Here is a 14,624-nt window from a genome sequence, read left to right as displayed (position 1 = left end):
TTCCATTCAGTAACCTCCGGCCGGTGAGCTGACTGTCACGAAATTCGAGTTGCCGCCGTCGCGATCACTCAAGACCCGCGGTGTTCAGTGGAGCCCCCTCGGGGACGTCTGACAAGAGCCCAAAAGCGGCATGGGGAGGGGGGCGCCTACTCTGGATATGGAAATCGAAAAGACAAGCTGCTCTGATCAGATTAGATGGGATCATCCACTCACACGCTTAGGTCCTCCTCCCTCCCATTCGACCGTCTCGTCGTCCTCCTTCCTCCTCGGCCGCCGCTAATTCCTTACTTTTCCGGTGGAGACAAACACGCGACACAAAGGCCGTGTTGACACGTAAGAAAAGGAAGGCGGCGGCATCCGAAGGGCCAAGGGCCTGCTCGCCGCTCAAACCAGAAAGAACATGGCTCATTTCCAAGCTCAGATTGCCTTGCTCCCATTCGTGACCCCACGTTTAGCGGCTATTCATGACCGGCCCACACAAACAAACGCACGCACGCAGGCAGGCACGGTCGGCCAACAAGACCGTAAACAAGTTGTTTTAATGCAGCTGTCTCACACGGCCTTGAGCGGAGTGCCCGACTTAAATCTGTTAACAGCCATTACAAAGAGGGGGGCGGCCATTTATATCCCCCGTCTCCATGGCTACGCCGCCGCAGAATAACGGCCGCCCGGCAGGCACGCCGATTGATGGTCCGGCTCGGGCCACCGGGGACAACGGCGTTGACGATTCACCTGGCGGGCACGGATGAGCGCCACATCCTCCTCCTCCTCCTCCTCCTTTTTCTCACCCGCCAGACTCCTGTCAGGTCGGCCCGCGCTCGTATAACTTGATTACTTTTTAATGCCCGGCGTAATTACTGCCGCCTGCTGTAATTGGGCAGAGATATGAGAACAATAAAGGGTGTCAGGACACAGAACAGGGTTTTAATTGCGGGTTAACCCTATTTATTTTGCCACGCGCTCGCCTCGCGATCTGGACTCCAGACCGTTAAAGTCGAGATCCGACTGAGAGTCCGTCGACCGGAGAAAGCGCCGACGCTACGCCGCAAGTCATTTCTAATTTCGTTTTGATGAATTGTCAATTCAATTCCAAAGATGACGTGAGCAAATCCAAGCATTTGTCCCCGCTGCCGCCGTTTCTCCCTCCATCCGTTCTCGGAGCATCCCGTCGAGATGAATCCGTGGCGAGAGAAGAGGAAGGCGTGCCTTCTCCTAAACAAGCCTTTTATCTCCTCAAAAGCCACAAAGACGTGCACACGCTATGGGAGTGTAATCCAGTCTTTGCCCTAAGTCTCCTGTGGGTGTGCGCGCTTTGCTGTGCCGGTGAAATGAAAGCCGGCCTACGAATTTAATACCGGCGCTGGTGTCTTAATGAGAGTGCCCGGCGTGCGCTGCGGGCTCATATCGCCACCGCCGGGGGGGGGGGGGGGGAGGAAGGAAGGAAGGAAGGAAGGAAGGAAGGAAGGAAGGAAGGAAGGAAGGAAGGAAGGAAGGAAGGAAGGAAGGAAGGAAGGAAGGAAGGAAGGAAGGAAGGAAGGAAGCGTAGGCAAAATCTCCCATTAGCATCCAACAACCAGGAAGACCATTGCGGCAAGATAACGAGGAGACCTTCAGCAATTAGCACGTGCCCAGGCAGGACCCCTGCAAAACAAACGCGCGGCTGGCAATAATGTGCGCCTTAATAGACTGGGCGAACTCCCCCGAGCGTTGGCTAAACAGAGCCGTTGCGGCGGCAGCGGAGATTTGAATATTTAATAACGCGGGACGTCGGGGGAACGGCGACAATGAAGGGAACGAGAAAGCCGAGCTCATTGACTCGCTCCCTGTGGTATTAATGAATTTGAAATGATTTTTTTTTCCCAAAGAGCCACGAATACGCTTTCGGGATAGCAAAACAACGAGGGTAGCCCCAAACGACGACAAAGCCACGACGCAGACTTCATCGGGATGGCAAAACTCTGGCAGGAAGATTTGATGGAGACATTAATTCTCCGCCTACTAAGGTAGAAATCTTTCCTCCTGCGGGACACGCGCCCGCGCGGCAGTGGCGGCGGCGTACTTTCATCTCAATCTCTTTCTCCGTCCAACACATCCGTCATATTGTGCACTTACAAGGATCAAGCTAAGCCTGGCGCCGAGATTGGCTTTGCGTTTGTGTACACGAGCAGCCACATACAAAATAGGCGAGCCCGCCCGCCCGCCCGCGTGGAGTCTTGGGCGGTTGCTATGGAAACAGATGCAATACTTTTCTAATTACATGAAAGTGTAACCTAAGCCGCACGGTAATTACGCCGCTTTTGGGGCACCGGCGACGACGACGCTTGTTTGGACTGGATCAAAATGGAAGGCGCAGGCAGCAAAGGAATGCGACAATAGTTTCAATCATTTTGGACCAAACTGAATTCAAAACTATTCTCATCATTGGATCATAACCAACAACCTCCAGCAACGACTCTCCCAAACTATCCTGTCATACGATCCATACTTTCCACAGACAGACGACATCTCACAGGTCCATCTGATGGGCCTGATGGAGTTTGGCCCCGTTCCAAACTTAGAGGACGTCTCCTCCAGGGCCGTGGCTCTCTCGTACCATCTGCTCCGTCCAGAAGGCCGGCGCCAGCGCTGAGCCGGAAGACGGAGAGCCTCAACCCGGCCTCTGTCCGGCCGGCCCTGTCGCACCCGCGCAGATCGTAGCGGAGAAGACACTAAAGAGCGGGAGGAGCTCAAAGGTTTTGTGTGGGGGAGCTGACGGAGGAGCACCGAGGTCCGGGAGGGCTTGAACGGGTGGAAGGCGGCTTAGACGGACGGACGCACAGGGCAATGGGGGATGCTGTGCGGGGATTACCGGGCGCATCTGTTACCTCGCGGTTACAAAAGCCGTTGCTGCAGAGGACCAACGAGTAAGCGGTAGCCCAAAACCTGCAGTGCAGAAGAATGGGGAAGAAGTTAAAAAAAAAAAGAAAAAAAAAAAGGCCTGAGCTCCGAGTCTGAGCTCTGATGCGGAGACCCAATAATTGTCAGGGTCCAAGGATGAAGGATGGAACTCAAAAGGGGGATTTACCATTGGGGGGGGGCGGTGTGGAAAACCGGTTCAGCTTTCTGCCTCTACACACCGAGATGATGACCATTTGAGTCAGGGAAAAAGACATCCAAGAAGTGACTCACAAGAGACCAACCAGAATTGCTTAAAGTGAAATGACTCAAACACTTGCTTGATGGTGCATAAAATGATACATACGTTTCCAAATGGGACAATACAAAGGAAATGTCATGGCCGCAAAATTTATTGAAGGACTAAAAGTGATGCTTTCCATGATTGGTATATGTAATCAGCTTTGACGAACATGAACTTTTGTTTTTCTCGGCCATACTGTGTCACGCTGAGTCAACTTCCTGGCAGAGCCAGTTCACAGATGACAGGTCAAGAGTGGCGCTGCCAGCACAGCATGGTGGCTAATATCCGCTTTTTTTTTTTTATAATAGCATGTAACCCTCGCAACCCCCCCCCCCCCCCCCCTCCTGCCGCGCTACAATTAGCACTTAGCAGCGAGCTCTGGGGAACTGAGGGGAAGCGAAAAGGCAACATTTGCACTGGGCTGGCTCGATTGCATGCTAGCCAGACACTTCAGTAGGTACGACTGAGCTGCATCCGCCATCAGAACATTTGAAATATTGAAAAGAAAAAAAATATATATATTTTCGTGATGCAATTTGGTCAGTGGTGTTGGTTATAAATAAAAACCAAATAAAAATAAATGAAACGTGCAAAACGACATTGTAGCTGTGCGCCATCTGAGACAGTGACACATTCATCTGCGGTGTCATTCGGTAGACGGCAGAGTCCAGCCCTGCACATCCTCATTCCCGCATCCCTCTGACATAACAAACAGCTTCTGCCCAACAAGTGAATTTAAAGCAGGGCCGCGTCGCAAATCTCCGCACACCAGACGAGCAGAGAGAGACATCAATAAAGGCTGACGGAGTTTAAGAGGCAGACAACCTTTACAAAAAAAAAAAAAGCGCCGGGCTTAATGTTCTGTCCGTGTGGCCCATAAAGCGGCGGTGATTTAGTCCGAGCCCCGCGGCGAGAACAAACAGCGGCGCCCGGCATGCTTTGCATGAATCTGTCGCTCCCTCCGTCATCAAAAGTGTCACAAATGATGGCAGCGATCTCGACCCGAGCGGGAGCGTTTCCCGGAGGCCTTCTGGGAGCTAACGGCCACGTCTCAACTCTCAAAGGTCATTTGGAAAGTAAACTCGGCCACAAGTGAGACAAAGACTCCACCTCGACGTCACCGATCGATCGGAAACGATACTCGACTCTCGATACTGTTTGTTCCGGCTGGTCAGCACACGGTCCTAATTGGGAATATTTTATTCCGACAGCAAAGTCCCACCGGAGAGCGGAGCCGGCTAATCGGTCAACTTTTCCACTTTGTTTTTAATGGAAACCCAAAGGCCCGGAGCCATTTCCATTTGTCATTCACAATATTTTCCACTAAGCCATTTTCAGAGTTTCTATTAAGCTCAAAGCAAATCAAAGCGCAGCCAGTCGCCGCTGTAATAACAAGTGAAAAGGAGCCCTGATAAGGAGGAGTCTCAAAATTCACATGTAAAAATATGGAAATGCATGCGCAAGGCACACACTGACCTCCACTGGCACGCCGAAAGTGACAAATCTCCCAAAAAGCAACTTTTGAGCTGGTGCTACCTGCTCTCTCATTAATATGCAAATGTGAGGAAATCAATCAAGCGAATTAATCCACAACGCTGCTCCGATTACTGACAGGCATCGAAAGCCTCAACTCCAGTCAAGCGGGTCGGGAGAAAACGTCCAGAGGCTAAAATGGCATTCTCCACATTTTCCCTTTCAAATGAATTGTCATTTTCACTTTCATTTATTTATTTTTTTTTATCTGGCGGCCGCTAAGCTCCCGAGAGGTGACAGCGTAGCCGCGCGCGCTATCCCGATGTGCTAATCGCAGCGCAATTTGTTCCTATTTAATCAGGCGGATGTTTGAGGAGATAAAATAGCGCTACTCTCACGACACCCTTCTTCTAATGAGGAAGCGCCATGTTACAACCGTTTATTCTGCAGTGAACTAAGTTTAGCTCCATTTCTGCGTAAATTCGCCACAGTGCCATCGGATGCTTCGCTAAAGACGGGAATGATGTCGCGCTTGGAAAACAATGCTTTTAAAAAGGATGAAGCCTCAAAGGAACGCCAGTAGGACAGCAAAGTTCAGCAGAGTGGCCAGCCGTCCTGGAAAGATGATTGCAACAATCTCCATCGGGGTTAAGGAAGAAAAAAAAAAACAACAATGTTGGCATCAGATCATTTGCTAATAATGGCGGGCTCTAACGAGACCTGGGTGTACACATCAAAGGATGAACAAGGCGCGCGCCATTTCTTTCAAAAGAAGGAACGGACCCAAGAGAAGAACATCAAAGACTGTTTTGACGACGAACGCTGCTGCTGCAAAAAAATGGAAGCACCGATGACGATACGAGCAACCTTAAGTTGCGTTCGAGTTTGATTTGTTTTCTTCTGCCATCGTTTCAATGTTCTGCCTGCCACTATGGGATAGATATGAACAAGAGAAGATGGAAATGAAAGGTTGAAGCAAAAATCCACCACTTTTTTGGTTTGATTGGACTAGGTTTGGGTCAGCGCCCGTTTGCCAACGTGATGCGAGGCCAAGGTCACGGCGTTGGAGAATGAGCGCGCCCGTCCGTCGTCTGTTTCTGTTGCAGCCGCGAAGCCCTGCTCATTACGTTCTCATGTCCCCATTCAGCGGCGCTGATCTCTTTAATATTCCCCCCGGCAAACACCCACCGCTGCGGAGGGCTACAATAAAAGCAGGTGGCTGGAGAGCAAAAAGGCGGAAACCCAAAGCCGTAATGAAATAACGCTGGGCTGCAAGCGGAGATCTCCGGCAAAGTGGGAAATATGCTCGGGAGGCTGAGCCACGTTGCCAGGCGACCGACCGCTCCGCTCCTTGGAATGGCGCGTGCGTCTGCGCTGACCGACAGATGGGTTTAGGGAGGCAGGCGGGATGGGGGGGGACCAAGGCAAGAATCTGGAGGCCCAGTGGATGGATGGATGGATGGAGGGATGCCTTGTGCATGTCGGGAAGCGCTTGGGACTCGGACTTCCTACTTCGAAACGCGCAATGTTCCACTTTTACACACCTGCCTGGCCTGGCCTGGCCTGGCCTGGCCTGGCCTGGCCTGGCCTGGCCTGGCCACTTTTGTTGTCCCTGCACAGCTGCACATGGAGGGATTTTCATTTGCATCGTTCTGGGCTGGTCGTATGGTGTTCTTTTATGATCTGCCGCTTCCATTTGGACGCGGCCGATGATTAAAAGTCTTCCAGCTTCGGGAGCGTAAACCCTTAACGGATAATACATCTGACATATGAAAGAATTGGCCCGACGCAATCCCATTTGTAATGGATTTTTTTCTTCCTCCCATTTTGAGAGGCTCTGGCTTTAAAGCAAAGTGGAATTAATTTGTTGCGTGCGCATGCGAGGCAGCTGAGCGTCACTTGACCGCGCGCGGCCCAACGTGCATAGCAGCGAATACAGAGCGAGCGAGCGAGCGAGCCAACGAGCCAACGGCGGGGCCCCTGGAAATTGGCCGTCCTTCATTTCCATTCAATGGCCGTATATATTTCACTTTTGCCTTGGCTCCCTTTACTTTCTCATCATCCGGCTTTCTTATTCAAAGCGAGGGTGGGCCGACGAAGGCAGAAAAGCCCACCTTCTTACAAAAGCGCATTAATATCTGCTTCCGGTGAGCCGCAAACCAACATTGGGCACTTCGTGGTCCGCTCCGTGTGTAAATAGCGCGCCTCCACTCTCATCTTGAATTTATTGGCGACTCCTAAGACCCCGGCGCGGTCCGGACGGCTATCGTTGGGGCTTGAAGGCCAGTCGGCGCTTTCGAGCCACAAAACGGTGCCACGCGGGCGGGGGGCACTGACTGGCTAAGGCTAGTGCAGGATATGGTTCTTATTTTTCAAGATGGAAACTTTTTTGCTTTGCTCTTTTTCGTCACGTTTAGCTCATACGTCCAAAACGGACGGACGAAGATAATAGTCGGCTGATGACCGGTTCTCCAAATCACAGTGTGAATTCTTCTCTTGGACACGCGCCATCAGCACAAGTGTTTCACAAGTGTCTTTTCTCCGACTCCTTCATTATAATCAACGGCGCTGCTTTGTTTGTCATGCGCCTCACGTCGTCAGTCCGTAATGGATTCCCAGTGGAGCGGCGAGGCACGACTCCACGACCACCGCCGGCGTTCAACCTACTTTCTCGCTTTCCCACACAAAATAATAATGGATCGGATGTCAAAAAAGATTTCAAAAGCTAATGCTAGCTAAATGCAAATGTCAACGCCTGATAGGTTTCTATGGAGGAATCACCGTTTAGATTTCATTTGGACCCGGTGAAAGGTGAGCAAGAGGCGTAAAGGTTCACAGACAGGGCCGACTAATTAGCGCAAGAGAGATATTTTTATTTACCCCCTATGGAGACAGACACAACTGGACCTGCACGGAGAGGGGGGCGGCAGCAACAAAGAGCGAAAGAAAAGAAAAAAATCAGAGAAAGATGAGAGCAATTCTCACGAGGTGTGAAATTGGAGAATAAACAGAAGGGGAATGCAGGAGAACACAGGCGGTAAAAACAAAACACACGGCATGGTGTCACTTTGGGCTTTTGATAGAAGATTTTTTGGGGTATGTTTCTCCTCACTGTGTATGTGTGTGTGTGTGTGTGTGTGAGACGCAGTCAATAAAAAAGATGTGCAATCTGGCTGGGCTCAGGTGTGATGAGAATTCCGGATGACTTTTGAGGAAGGCGTTGGGAAAAGAAGGATGCGCCTGGCGGCTGGCTAACAGCGATTTCATCAAGTCACCGGTTTAAGCCAAGGGACTTGCTGTCCCCGCTTCCATTGATGAGAACAGGTCGGGCAAAGCCTGTTGAAGGGCGAGCCACCTCATACATGACGCTTGGCATCCTGCGCATGCTGGCAAAATGAGGGATTTGCTGGCCCGCCTCAAATGGGAGCCAGCATCACACACACAAATGAAGCTTCTCTCCTCTTGCCGCCATGTTTGACCGTCAAAATGACCCCGTGGCATCATCAACGGACCGTTTTTGCTGATCGATTTTGACAGACTGCCACAAAAACAACCATTAAATACGACCGACCCATAGATACGTGCGCCTTCAATGCATTCAAGCGAAAGAGGATTTCCAGCCAAAGAGCGAAAGAGCAGTCTCCAAAGATGATATGTAGCCGAGTGTGATTCATCAGGGACAGACGGCTAAAGCTTGATTCAAGCCCCTATCAATTAGCCCAAGGCTAATTATCTAGTCGACACGCCACCCGGAGAGCGCTGAAGCCGCTCGCTCGCTCGCTGGGTGCCAACAGAGTTGCAGGACGCCGCCACGCGCGCACAAGGTTGTGCCCATCCCACACTACCGCGAAAATGTACAGGACGAGCATATAGAAGCTCGATATTCAAATGTGTGTCTAAGTGGGGAGAACCAAGCGCCCGCGGGCTTCGCTTTACATTCACAAGCAGGCTACGGATTAAAGCCACGGCACAACCCAATTACACCTCGCCGGACCCAAAGAGCAAGAAATAAGACGGCGGCATGTAGATGAAGGAGGCTTGAGGGAGCTCAGTCGCCGAGAAAAGGCCGCCGCCGACAGACGGCGAAAGGACGGCGAAGGAGAGATTGTCTCCGAAGGGGAGGGGGGGTGCTTGTACGGATGGATGCGACGCAAACGAAGGTGTTAAGAACAGAAAGCGAGCGGGGGGAAATTGGATTTATCAGAGGCGAGAGGAATGCAATGTCAGACACCTCCCCGGGGGGGGTGGAAGCTGAGACGCTTCGGTGGCGACGTGCCACGACTCCGAGCGGCGCGACCGCGCGAAAACCTCGGCGGCGCCAGAGAGAAAAAGCACGCCAAGGTCGAGGCCGCCGAGTCAACAAAACACTCCAGTTTACTAATAGAGGCCAGTGTTTGGCCTTAATTGCTGGCTGTCGCCGACCCCGCCACGACAATAACTCCAGCAGAGGAGTATTTTCTCCTCGGCGAATGTTGACACAATCCCGCAAAGAGGAGCACATTTCGTGACCTTCTCGTGGCCAAACCTTGACACCGCTTGGCCTAGGCGTAAAGGCTTGACAATGAAACTGTCCAGGATAAGCAACCGCTTGTGAGGAGAGCAGCAAAATATCACAGCGAGCACGGCAAGCAAGGCAAAAGAAAATGGCCGGGCGACTTCCCGTTCCCGTTAGTTTGTGCTTCCCGTCCTACTTTTCCACGGGCAAAAATCACGGCCGCTAAAACGTTCTCTCCAGGCCCAGCAAGTGACTTTTTGACGGTGTAAATATTGCATGAGGCCAAGCAGGTCCAAGACGAAATAAATAAGGCATGGTCGTGGCCTTTTGCTCCGAGAGCGCAGCCTCAGCTAGCCGCTACTCTTAAGTCCAGAGGGTGAATTTTAATCGGGCCAAGACGTGCGTAGCGCTTAACGAGGCTTTCATTCACCGCAATGTTTGGAGCGGCTCAATGCAGATAAATTCCGCTTTGCTGCAACAGTTAACTGGGGCTACAACTCTTTCAAACTTAGTTGGATACTTGGCAAAAGTTAGGAAATTCATTTGTAACCCCAAAAGACTTCACATGAACGTCAGCTCGTACGGTGTGGCCAAAACTAGATTGAAAAATATTTACGAGTGCTTTCCGATTGAGACATGCATTGCTGACGTGAAAAGTGCAAGCAAGCGCTAATCTTAGCGATTGTCTTTTTTATTTTTATTTTTCAAAGCAGCCAGCAGTTGCTTTAAGACGCAGATTTTTGGGGAAACTTTCCTTTTTAACTTGTGACCTTCTCACATCACCTAGCATCTCCCGTCCTCCCTCCTGGCATCTGTTAATGAGCAACGTCTCAACGCGAGTCCATCGCAGAGACTCATTACAGGAAGGCTGGCCAGGCCGCATTTTAATAAACAGACTAAGGCCGGCGCTGAGCTTAGCACGTGAACACGCTCAACCTTGAGGAGGCCAAATTATTTTGGCCCAAATAAATCAAGAGTTCACAGACCGGAACCTCCAGGCTGGCTGGGTAAATAACTCTGGATTGATAAACCAACAGGTTGGACATTTCTTTTGAAGACTTGAAAACTGATCAGTGTATTTCCTTTGACAACTTATCAAATGATAATCGATACAAATCATTTGTTTTAAGGCAGCTTACAAGTAAGATAAGAGCGCACGCAGCGGGCCCGTGCCTGTGCGCAATAAGTCGCGCTTCATTAAAGCCAAATTTCATCCACGGCGCCTTTACAAGCGCCCGTGTGCGCGTGCACGCTTTGAACCGCCGGGGAAATACAATTCCATTCCGTTTGGAGCTTATCTTAATATACGAGCTTGTCTCCACCGCGCTGCACGGCACTTACGAGGCGGCCAAACACCCGCAGCATGGCAATATCGCTCGGGCGCCTTTTCAGCACACAAAGCAATTAGCACGCACGCAAGACTCTTTCCCTCCACTAATATCAGCATCTCATGTTATTAGCACACTCTTCACTGTGGATTACTGTTTGTTTGTTTGTTTGTTTGTTTGTTTGTTTGTTTGTTTGTTTGTTTGTTTGTTTGTTTGTTTGTGCCTGGCTCCCCTAATCGCTACGACAATCCTCCGGCAAAAGGATGAAGCGCCTCAAAATGCCGTCTGTGAGCAGGTACAGTATCGCCTTTAAATCAGCAGGGGAAAAAAAAAAGTATGACTCACTCAGTTGTGACAAATGGAGTGCGATCCTTCCACGCGTTGGCCCGCTATCTGTCGGCGCCGCTGTGACGCCCGATCGCTCTTCACGTCGCTATCCATCCGCCCTGGAGGCCCGAGCACCCTTCACCTGTCAAATGCGAGAGGAGGACCGGGCGGGGTTAGCGTGACGGATCTGGAGGCCACGCATCTATCTGTAATAGCCTCTCACTCGCAGGATGATAAATGGACTTGAAATTGGAACATTTAGTAAGTCTTTATAGCAGCAGCAGCAGCAGCGGCAGCAGCGGCAGCAGCAGCAGCAGGCATAATCTATGGCTAAGACAATTGGGGCTCATTTTACGTACAACACTTGTCTGGTTTCCCAATATTTCACTTATGTCCTCTGTTTAATGACAGCAATAAAGGAAAAGTTAAGTTTGGCCGCATTTGATTGAAAGCAAGTGAGCTGATGCACAAATAGAGCAGAAAAGCAGGCAGGCGTCTTTGACCTTTAGCAACAGAGAAATGTCATCCTCATTGGATGAAAAATAAAATCAATCATTAATTGCAAATATTAAAAGGAAAATGTGGGACCGAACTGTCGACCTTTAAAAAAAAATGCATCCTTTTTCATTTCAGTTCAAAAATATAAATAGCCTTTTTACCCTTCCAAAAACGGTCAAATCTGGTGCTTGACCCCCCCCCCCCCTCCCTTGCTTTCCGATGAGACAGGGCCTCGTCACGGAGGAGGAGGGAGGGAGGGAGCGAGGGAGCGAGGCAGCGACAGGCTTGTACAGCATGCAAAACAAGGCCCCCCACACACATACACCCACAAAGACACGATGACTACTAAATTCAGCTCGTGTGAGAGGAAGGTCAGACACACAGACAAGTCTGTCTCGAGTTTAAGCGCTGCTCCAAAAGACCAACGGCACACTGATCAAGCTGCATTATTCGTCCGTCCGCCCGTCCGTCCGTCCGCCTATCTACATCACAATATCCATTAAAGAAAGCGTACAATAGCGTACTGTATTTTTGCCAATTATAGCACAAAACGGAAAACTTCTTTCTAGGTTTTTCGACTGACTCCAGATAAGAAGAATGATAGCGATGACGGCAAACATAATGCAGAAGGAGACAAACACGCAAAGCATCTTTGCAAGGTCCATCTGCACCGTACTTGCTCATTGCCGCCAGCTGGCCCGGCCGGCCGAGTCGAGCCGCCGTTGACTTTGGCGCGCGCGCGTGCGCGATGACACCCGACAAAATAAGTCATCACTTTGTCACGCCACATCTAACGTAGCCCGCGTTTCATAGGAAGGAGAACGTGGGGAAGCTTTTACACAACAGCTCTGCTTCAGTGGACTCCATTTCTCACTTTCTTAGCTTTGAGCTCATTACAGTATTTGATGAAACGGCATATCAATAGCAATAGGAAATCAATATCCGCTGCCAAGCATTGTGCATTGTTTGAGTAAGTTGCTGATGCATCCATCACCCTGCCTGCCTGCCGGCGGCGACGGCGGTCTTTTTGGACCCCCCGCGGGCGGCGCTGGTCAGCGTCCCGACGCCCTCGGGTGCCGGCTTGGCCTTTAGTGACATTTGTCGTGTTTATCCGGCGGAAGCAAACAGCGCTTGTGTATGTGTGTGTCTTTTGACCTCTATTCTCCAGAAATAATGACGGAAAGCGGCTTCCTTCCGTAAAGATGTCGTGGAGCGATTTTTCCTCCACATACGTATAATTACGCTTGTAATTATAAACATTGTGAGGGGGCGCCAATTATTGGCAACAGCCCCCCCCCCCCCCCAACCGCTTACACTATTTGTCCTCCAACAACGATTTTGTCTTTGTTGATCTCGTTTCGTCGGTCCCGATGACGCTTTCGCCGGCTCCCCCGTGGCCAATCTCGCCGCCGCAAATTAAACTGTCATAACGGCCGTAACGACAATTAATGAGCGGGATGGGGCGCCCGAATCTGCATGGGGGAGCACCTTGGGGCTCTCCAGCCATGATTTTGATGATCCATTCAGCCTTTTTGTAATACAGCGTGAGTCACGCTAACAAAGACACGGAGCTTGGCTTCAAAGACACCACATTTTCTTGGATGCATTCAAAAATGCAGTTGGGTTGAGTAAAAACTCAAAAGTGTCTTGGACTTCAAACGCTTAAGAGTCAAAAATGGTCCATTGTAGACTCCAATTGTCTTTGAAATCAAAGACAAACGTTCTTGCATGTTTCCAGACAAACGTTTCCTCAGTTCGTCAACAACCCGAAATGCACGCCACGCCACGCCACGCCACGCCACGGCACAAGCATGCAGTGACAGTAATAAGCTGCATATTAGCCAGAATGGTGATTAACGTGAGGTGTACCGTACTGCTAAACGGCCCGATAGAACATGGTGGAGAAACACTCTGATCTGGGGATTTAATTAAATTTCCTCAGGAGACAAAAATGGCTCCCACTGAAAATTAATGACTTCCTTTTATGGCACAATGTCACAATGTGTGTGGGAGAAGACATTTGCCCAAGTGAAGACGAACGTCCTAACTCACCCATGGATGAAGTCGCCATTGAGGTGGGTGGCTGGCTGGCCGGCTCAAGTCACAAATGTCCAGCTCAAGTCTCAATTCTTAACTTGAGCCTTTTGAGCAACTCCCAAGTTACTATGGAAAAGAAATTCAAATCATACATTAGTTTAAGCAAGTCTGACAATTGATGGACCGGTAGACGGGTGAAATGAACTGACGTCCGCAAATAGCAGCGACAATTTATCAATTAGCGCTGTTCAAATAATTAATAAGCAACCAAAAGTAAAAGGAACAGATTTTCACTTTAAGCTATAATAGCATGTAGCATAAAATAACTGTAATAACTGCAAACATTGTGTCGTCGATCTCATTAAATGGCACACCTGAGAGCTCGTCAGCCTCTGCCCAAGGGTTGTCGGCCATCTTGTCCAGGTTGCGGGGCGTCGCTGGTGTTCATCTGGCTGCTCAGCATTTGTCTAGGCAACACACACACACACACATGCACTTGAGTGGGGAAAGCTGCAAATTCAAACGATTACACCTCCTTCACCAAGTTGACAGAAAGTCACGCCATGTTGTACAAAGTGGAACTTGATGTTGACGCACGGCGCAGCCCGGCAAACAGGCGCAACACGTCGCCCGCCCGCTTGCCCGCCAGCCCGCCTGCCCGCCAGCCCGCTTGCCTGCCTGCCGGCCGGCCAACCAGCCAGCCCACGACGACATTCTATTACATTTATTGGATTCTTTCCAGATGAGTGGCACGAGAGCGAATCCCACCGAGTCGGCTTTATCTGCACTAACCTGCAAGTCTCCCCGGCGAGCGCCTGGCGGGCACAACAAAAGCGCTAAAGCAATTATGACGGCGCTTTATCGTCCGCGGTGACCGGCGGCGGCAGCTCGGCCCCCGCGCACGGGCGGCTTAGCGAGCATAAACACATCGACATAATGGCGCCCGAGTCTGAGGAGTTGTTGCGCCTGTTTGCAGATAACGCCACAGCGGCGGCGGCGGCGGCGGCAGAGGCTTTGGGTTTGTCGCTCTGGCCCCAAACAATGCAAAACAAATATGGAGATGATTTAGGCAGATAACGATAGGCAAGTTTAGTTCTATTTTCTCCTATCAACTATGAGACGTTTTTTTTTTTACAGCAGATGGAAGATGGCGAGAGGTAAACACTCGGGCAACCGACAAAAAACATGAGCGAGTTTGATGGGGCAAAAAATTGCATTGTGGGGACCAAAAAAATGCCTGAAGAATCTTGTAGTGGTCTTGTAAATAGCGAGAATGCAAAATGAAGTT

General features: G+C 50.5%; 1 long non-coding RNA gene across 6 annotated transcripts in view; it reads right to left on the bottom strand.

Annotated features, from left to right (window-relative positions):
* The window catches only part of LOC148384678 (uncharacterized), a 114,124-nt gene that overhangs the window by 65,343 nt on the left and 34,157 nt on the right, over window positions 1-14,624 (bottom strand). For all 6 annotated transcript variants that reach the window (XR_015853281.1, XR_015853282.1, XR_015853277.1 and 3 more), the window contains 3 exons: window positions 13,711-13,803; window positions 13,352-13,462; window positions 10,820-10,943 (listed from right to left, as the gene is read on the bottom strand). This is a non-coding gene — a long non-coding RNA (uncharacterized LOC148384678). The remainder of the gene's footprint in view (window positions 1-10,819; window positions 10,944-13,351; window positions 13,463-13,710; window positions 13,804-14,624) is intronic.

The sequence above is a fragment of the Syngnathus floridae genome, chromosome 17 (genome assembly GCF_059516105.1).
Source record: "Syngnathus floridae isolate MCC-2025c chromosome 17, RoL_Sflo_1.0, whole genome shotgun sequence".
In the NCBI taxonomy this organism is placed as follows: Eukaryota; Metazoa; Chordata; class Actinopteri; order Syngnathiformes; family Syngnathidae; genus Syngnathus; species Syngnathus floridae.
This window is presented reverse-complemented; position numbering and strand designations above follow the sequence as displayed.